Source organism: Procambarus clarkii, chromosome 66 (genome assembly GCF_040958095.1).
Source record: "Procambarus clarkii isolate CNS0578487 chromosome 66, FALCON_Pclarkii_2.0, whole genome shotgun sequence".
NCBI classification, from domain to species: domain Eukaryota; kingdom Metazoa; phylum Arthropoda; class Malacostraca; order Decapoda; family Cambaridae; genus Procambarus; species Procambarus clarkii.
In genome coordinates this window covers 2,656,787-2,664,002 of record NC_091215.1, presented here as the reverse complement: position 1 = coordinate 2,664,002, position 7,216 = coordinate 2,656,787, and positions in this window count along the sequence as shown.

Here is a 7,216-nt window from a genome sequence, read left to right as displayed (position 1 = left end):
CTATTACGACTCTTGCAGGATTTCACCTCCCAGATTGTACCTTGTGTTCAGCCTTCTGCCCCCCTTCGCCTAATTTCATAACTTTGCACTTTGCTGAGTTGAATTTTAGTAGCCATTTTCTAGGCTATTCCTCCAGCTTGTCCATGTTGTCCTGTAGTCTCTATCTATCATCATCTGTATTGATTCTTCTCATAATTTTTGAATCATCAGTAAACATTGAGAGGAATGATTCAATGCCCTCTGGATGATCGTTTACATATATTAGAAACAAGAAGGGTCCAAGAACAGAGCCCTGTGGGACTCTGTATTTGGCCCAGATGCAACTCTGATGTCTCTCCCCTCACAGTTATTCGTTGTTTCCTGTTGCTTAGATACTCCCTTATCCACTAGAACACCTTACCTTTTACTCCTGCCTGTTGCTCCAACTTTGTGACAGCCTTTCATGGGGTACTTGTGTGTGTGAGGGGATGGGTTGACACATCTAAACCTTCTACTAGTGTACGTGCATGTAATGCTCGCTGTGTACTGGAGTACGTGAATATTCGTGCACCCGGACTAGATTTGGCAACCCATACCCGAAGCATCCCATATTTAGACTCACTGGAGAGCCTAGGTCATCAGCATTCCAAATATGTTACAATGGCCGTTGTAGCGCATTCGTGGATACAGTTAGAGCAAGTAACAGCTTTTATTGTAAAGAAAGTGAAGGAGAAAGAAGAGAGAGCGGAGTGGCAGGAATGCGTGAAGTACCAACCGCCACCCTCTTCATCACCATAGCAATCCAGGCGGCCATCTTGGAGGACTCCTTGAGTGCCAAGGAAGCTGGCCTGTGGTTGGCCCGGAGGGATAGGCCAAAATATGCCTTTTCCCTGATTGGTTAGTTTGAGGAGGACCGGGAGAAGCCAGCACTCTTGCCGCCCCGTAGCAGCATTATGCCATTCTACATCGAGCCATCGCCTGTGGTAGACGTAATCTTCACTCAGTCGGCCAGCTGAGTAAAGCCGTCGTAGGTGGTAGCTCCTAGTACATCTTCAGTATCCAGCAACATCGACGTGGGTCCGTGGGAACAAAGCAGAATCCGGGATCTCGTCTTATTTGCGTGTGATAGCAAGGAAGTGTATTGAACAGAGCGTGAGACGTGGGTAAAGTTCATACAAGCAGGCGCAACTGACTCGTAAGTCCCCATCTCAGATATCAAGAAGACTATCTGATCTCCTGCTAGTGTCTTGTAGCAGTGTATTGATCTGGGAATATCTTGCCAGTGTGCAGCGCAGTTTTCCTATAAAATATGGTGGGGATTTCGAGTGACAGTAACGCTTATAGCGTTTTGGCGCTATCTTGTACGAACGCCACACTTCGCCCTGAGCCAGGTACAAAGCCGGCAGAGTGAGGAAGGGTACGAAGTGAGCTTAGCCACGCTGGGCTACCACCTAAGCCTAGTCCGCCGGCTTGAGGAGGTGGCCACCTACAAGTGGTGTGTCTGTATATGGTAGAAGTTGTATGTGAGAGCCGGCTGCGTAATTGAGTAAGTACCTCCTGTGTGTATTGGTGAGATTTATCTCTAAGCCTGAATTCGAGGTCATGTGTTCTGCCCGCATAATCTCTAGAGCATCTGAGAGGTGAAGGGAAGCGCGGGCGCATGAAATTTTCACCCTTATTTGCGTCCTTGCTAGTGAAGGGAGGACTTGATCTGTTGTGTGCAGATGTACATGTGTGTGTGTGTGTGTGTGTGTGTTAAGAACATAAGAACATAAGAACAAAGGTAACTGCAGAAGGCCTATTGGCCCATACGAGGCAGCTCCTATCTATAACCACCCAATCCCACTCATATTCATGTCCAACCCACGCTTAAAACAATCGAGGGACCCCACCTCCACCACGTTACGCGGTAACTGGTTCCACAAATCAACAACTCTGTTACTGAACCAGTATTTACCCAAGTCTTTCCTAAATCTAAACTTATCCAATTTATACCCATTATTTTGTGTTCTGTCTTGAGTTGATACTTTTAATACCCCTATTAATATCCCCTTTGTTATGTCCATTCATCCACTTGTAAACTTCTATCATGTCACCCCTAACTCTTCGTCTTTCCAGTGAATACAATTTAAGCTTTATTAATCTTTCTTCATATGAAAGACTTCTAATTTGGGGAATTAACTTTGTCATCCTACGCTGGACACGTTCAAGTGAATTTATATCAATTCTATAGTACGGCGACCAAAACTGAACTGCATAATCTAAATGGGGCCTAACCAGAGCAAGATATAGCTGAAGAACCACACCAGGTGTCTTTTTACTAACGCTTCGATTAATAAATCCCAGTGTCATATTCGCCTTATTACGAACATTCATGCATTGATCCTTTTGTTTTAAATTCTTACTAATCATAACTCCCAGATCCCTTTCGCAATCCGACTTCGCAATCTCAACACCATCTAGCTCGTATCTTGTAACTCTATCATCATTACCCAGCCTCAAAACTCTACATTTATCAGCATTAAACTGCATCTGCCAATCTTTTTGACCTTTCTAAAACCCTATTTAGATCAACTTGAATTGATAGCGAGTCTTCTTTCTTGTTGATTTCCCTACCGATTTTTGTATCATCTGCCAATTTGCAGATGTTGCTACTCAAACCTGAATCTAAATCATTTATATATATTATTAACAACAGAGGTCCCAGGACAGAGCCCTGAGGTACTCCACTAACAACATTATCCCACTCTGACTTAACCCCATTTATACTAACTCTCTGTTTCCTTTGGAATAGCCATGCCCTAATCCATCTTAATATAGCACCCCAATACCATGAGCTTCTATTTTTTTAATTAGTCTTTCATGTGGCACTGTATCAAAAGCTTTGCTAAAGTCAAGGTACACAACATCACAATCCTTACCACTATCAACTGCCTCAACTATGCTGGAATAAAAAGTTAGCAAATTTGTTAAACACGAACGGCCATTTGTAAAACCATGTTGCGACTCATTTATTAATTTATGTTTTTCAAGATGGAGACGAATTGTATTTGCAATTATTGATTCAAGTAACATTCCCACAATAGAAGTTAGGCTAATTGGCCGATAGTTTGACGCAAGTGATCTATCTCCTTTCTAAAAAATTGTACCACATTAGCTACCTTCCATGACTCTGGCACTCTGCCTAACTCTATTGATTTATTAAATATGGTAGACAGTGGCTCGGAAAGCTCCTCTTTGCATTCTTTAAGCACCCTGGCAAACACTTCATCCGGCCCTGGGGATTTGTTTGGTGTTAGTTTTACTAATTGTTTAATTACATCCTCCCTGGTAACTGCTAAAACTAGTCAACCTGTCCTCATCCCCACCCACATAGACTTGTTCGGCTGAAGGCATATTGTTAAGTTCTTCTTTAGTAAATACAGATATAAAATATTTGTTAAAAATACTACTCATCTCCTTGTCATTATCCGTTATTTGACCTGTCTCAGATTTTAATGGACCTATCCTTTCCCTAGTCTTAGTTCGATATAACTGAAAAACCCTTTAGGATTTGACTTTGCTTGCTCTGCTATGCGAACTTCATAGTTTCTTTTTGCTTTCCTAATCTCTTTTTTAACATTTCTAACCAGTTGTATGAATTCCTGTTCTAAACTGACTTTCCCATTCATAATCCTTTTGTACCAAGCTCTCTTTTTACCTATAAGGTTCCTTAAATTATTTGTTATCCACTTTGGGTCATTAGTATTCGATCTATTCAATTTGTATGGTATACTACGTTCCTGTGCTTTGTTTAGAATATTCTTAAATAAGTAATATATTAAATCCACATCGAAATCCCCTTTTACGTCACCTGTCGCTGGGTTCATGTTCCTCGCTCCAAGACCGGCCCACACCCCATACCCAAGACTTTCCAATCTATTTGACCCCAAAAAATTCTTGGGCTATTAAAATCAGCTATTAAATATAAAGTGTTCACACGGGAACACATTATATTTATATTAGACTTAGGACCGATTGGGCCGTCCTAGTGTGTTTTATACTCCATTCTGGTGGGATTTCATGTAATTTCATTTCTTGGTGATTTGTGTTTGTTATGTCCCATGTCCGTGTAGTGTTTTGCAGCAGAGGAGTCCAGTTCCGGTCATCATTTCACGGTATAGTGACAGTGTTGTAACACCGGGGATTTCCTGGCATTTGATTATTGTGGAGTAATACGAGTGTCTGTTTTTATACTAATGTTGTGTTTTCTCAGGGCTGTGATAAATGTGATTATATATGTACGTATATGTGGCTGACCTGGTTAATGTAATTTTGGTAGATTTGTGGTGAAGTGTTAGTCACGTCGCTGTCAGGAGTGACAGCTGACTGATCTGTCTGAATAACGTAATTCATGGCAGTAATTATCGATCCGTGGGATCGCTAATCACTTGCCAAGTTGTCAGGAGTGTGTTACCTCCTAAGTGCTCCATATTAGCGTTTGACAGCTGAAGGTTACAGGTGAGGTCAGCAGGTACGATATACATAATTGTAGTGTCACAAAGCCTAGTGTGTCATTACTGTGGTTGCAGTAATTGGTTATTACAACTGGGCTGTAGTAAGGTGTTTGGCCGGTTTCTAATATAGTGAAATTAGAACACCGTGTATGTGTCATTGCAACGGGGTTGTAAACTGTTGGGCCGTGATTGTTAATAGTGTTATTGATCGATCACCGAGTTTGTTATTGTAGTTCAGTAAATTGTATGGGCCGTGCTCTAGTGGTTTAGAGCACCGTGGGTGTTACTTACCGGTGTTCTGCAGTAACTGTAAATTGCAACCGGATTGTAGTCGTTTAAATCACCGTGTGTTGTGATTTATTGTGTCGTGGGTGAACTCCTAATTGGGACGAGTACTTGGTGTTATTTTTCCTGTATATTTGTTTGTCATCGAAGTCCAGTATTCAGTGAACGTTGATTGAGAGGCAATTAATGTAACGTAACCAAGGGAACACCCATTGCTTATAGAGAAATTGTTCTAGGACAAGTTAAGTAACGTAAGGTACGTTTGGGTTAATTATTTTTAAAGGAACAGCTGTTTTGATTGGTCAGGGAGCCTAGCCAAGCGGCCACTACAGGAGAAGTCAGACAGGTTGTAGGAATTCCAGGAGGGGTGAAGTCTTGCATTTTAAGTAGTCTGTTGAATATTATCTGTCAGTTGAACAGGTAATAAGGGTTCAAGGAAGTCAAGAAAAGTAACTGATCAGGGTTGATCGACTTATACGAAGGCTCCAATGTTTCATTAACGTAACTCGTACTGGGATTAATCAGCTGTCGTAGTACAAGGATTAATGGAGATTACTCACTGAATGCTCGGCGTGTAGAATGTTAGTGTAATTCTGAGTTACTAGTGACAGTTGCACAGTTTGAATTGTTTGTGGGAGACAAGATTAAGTTAACGTAAGTGTTACTTTAATATTAACGAAATAAATTAGTCATTGATTGTTGATCGTCCGAGGGAGAGAGTGTTAACGTAAGAATTGAATTGAGGAGAGTTGCCAGTAACCCCATTAGTCATTGTCATGTTATTGATAGGCTACTAGTTTCAGTGCATTGCAACTGGCCTTGTAGGGGAGGGCAGCAAGAAGTGTAGAGTAACTGGAGGAGGTTACTAGAGGCGTGTCTCCTAACCTACCTTTTTGTTGTTGCATAGTGCTTACAGATTAGTATGTTTTGCTTGATTGCATCATCTATGAACACTCAGTATGTTCAAGTTAGTTCATTTATCCATCACTCATGGCTGGTGTCTAGCTGTCAGTAAAGGTGTCACTGGAAGGATTTCGAGTAACGTTAGTGATATTTCTTTCGTTGTTGTAGTAGTTAGTACTTTGTTGAATAAACTGTATTGTTATATTGAACATTTTTCGTCTTTTCGTACACCCCACACATTTTATTGCTCTATATGTGTTCTGCCACGTTGCCTGAAATTATTATTGCTATTCATTTTGAGACTGCCTTTGAGAATTGGGCTGAATTCATAGCACCGCACAACAAATTAAATGTTGTGAGAACCCGTGACGTACTCGGTAGATTCGGTCCGGCGATTTGCGAAAGTCGACGGCTAAATGAAGGGGATTTCAAGCATTTGAGCTCTCGGTGTTTGCACGCGCCTAGTCAATTATTCTATAGTCTCTAGAGTGAGGAATGAGCTGCTTACTACACTTAGCGTGTTAGCTAATCACATCCTTCCTCAGGAGACCCATCTAGACTTTCAGTTTAAAGTCGACGGATGTAATACTAGAATATGAAGACACGGGAAAAATAATAAATTAAAATATTCATGTGATGGTGAGACTGGTGTGGTGGTGGTGGTGGTAGTGATGGTGAGACAAGTGTGGTGGTGGTGGTGACAGGGAGACAAGGGTGGTCGTGTTGATACTCACCTAATTGTGCTTGCGGGGGTTGAGCTTTGGCTCTTTGGTCCAGCCTCTCAATCAACTGGTGTACAGGTTCCTGAGCCTACTGGGCTCTATCATATCTACATTTGAAACTGTGTATGGAGTCAGCCTCCACCACATCACTTCCTAGTGCATTCCATTTATTAACTACTCAGACACTGAAAAAATTATTTCTAACGTCTCTTTGGCTCATCTGGGTACTATGTTTCCACCTGTGTCCCCTTGTTCGTGTCCCACCCGTGCTAAACAGTTTGTCTTTGTCCACCCTGTCAATTCCCTGAGAATTTTGTAGGTGGTTATCATGTCTCCCCTTACTCTACTGTTTTCCAGGGATGTGAGGTTCAGCTCCTTTAGCCTTTCCTCGTAGCTTATTCCTCTCAGTTCCGGGACGAGCCTGGTGGCATACCGCTGAATCTTCTCTAACTTTATCTTGTGTTTAACTGGGTATGGACTCCAGGCTGGAGCTGCATACTCCAGGATTGGTCTTACATAAGTGGTATACAGGGTCCTGAACGATTCCTTACACAAGTTTCTAAAGGCAATTCTTATGTTGGCCAGTCTAGCATATGCCGCTGATGATATTCTTTTGATGTGGGCCTCTGGGGACAGGTTCGGTGTGATATCAACCACCAGGTTTTTCTCTCTATTTGACTCTTGCAGGATTTCACCTCGCAGATGATACCTTGTGTTCAGCCTCCTGCTCCCGTCGCCTAATTTCATTACCTTACACTGTCCTGAGTTGAACTTTAGCAGCCATTTTCTAGACCATTCCTCCAGTTTGTCCAGGTCATCCTATAGTCTCTG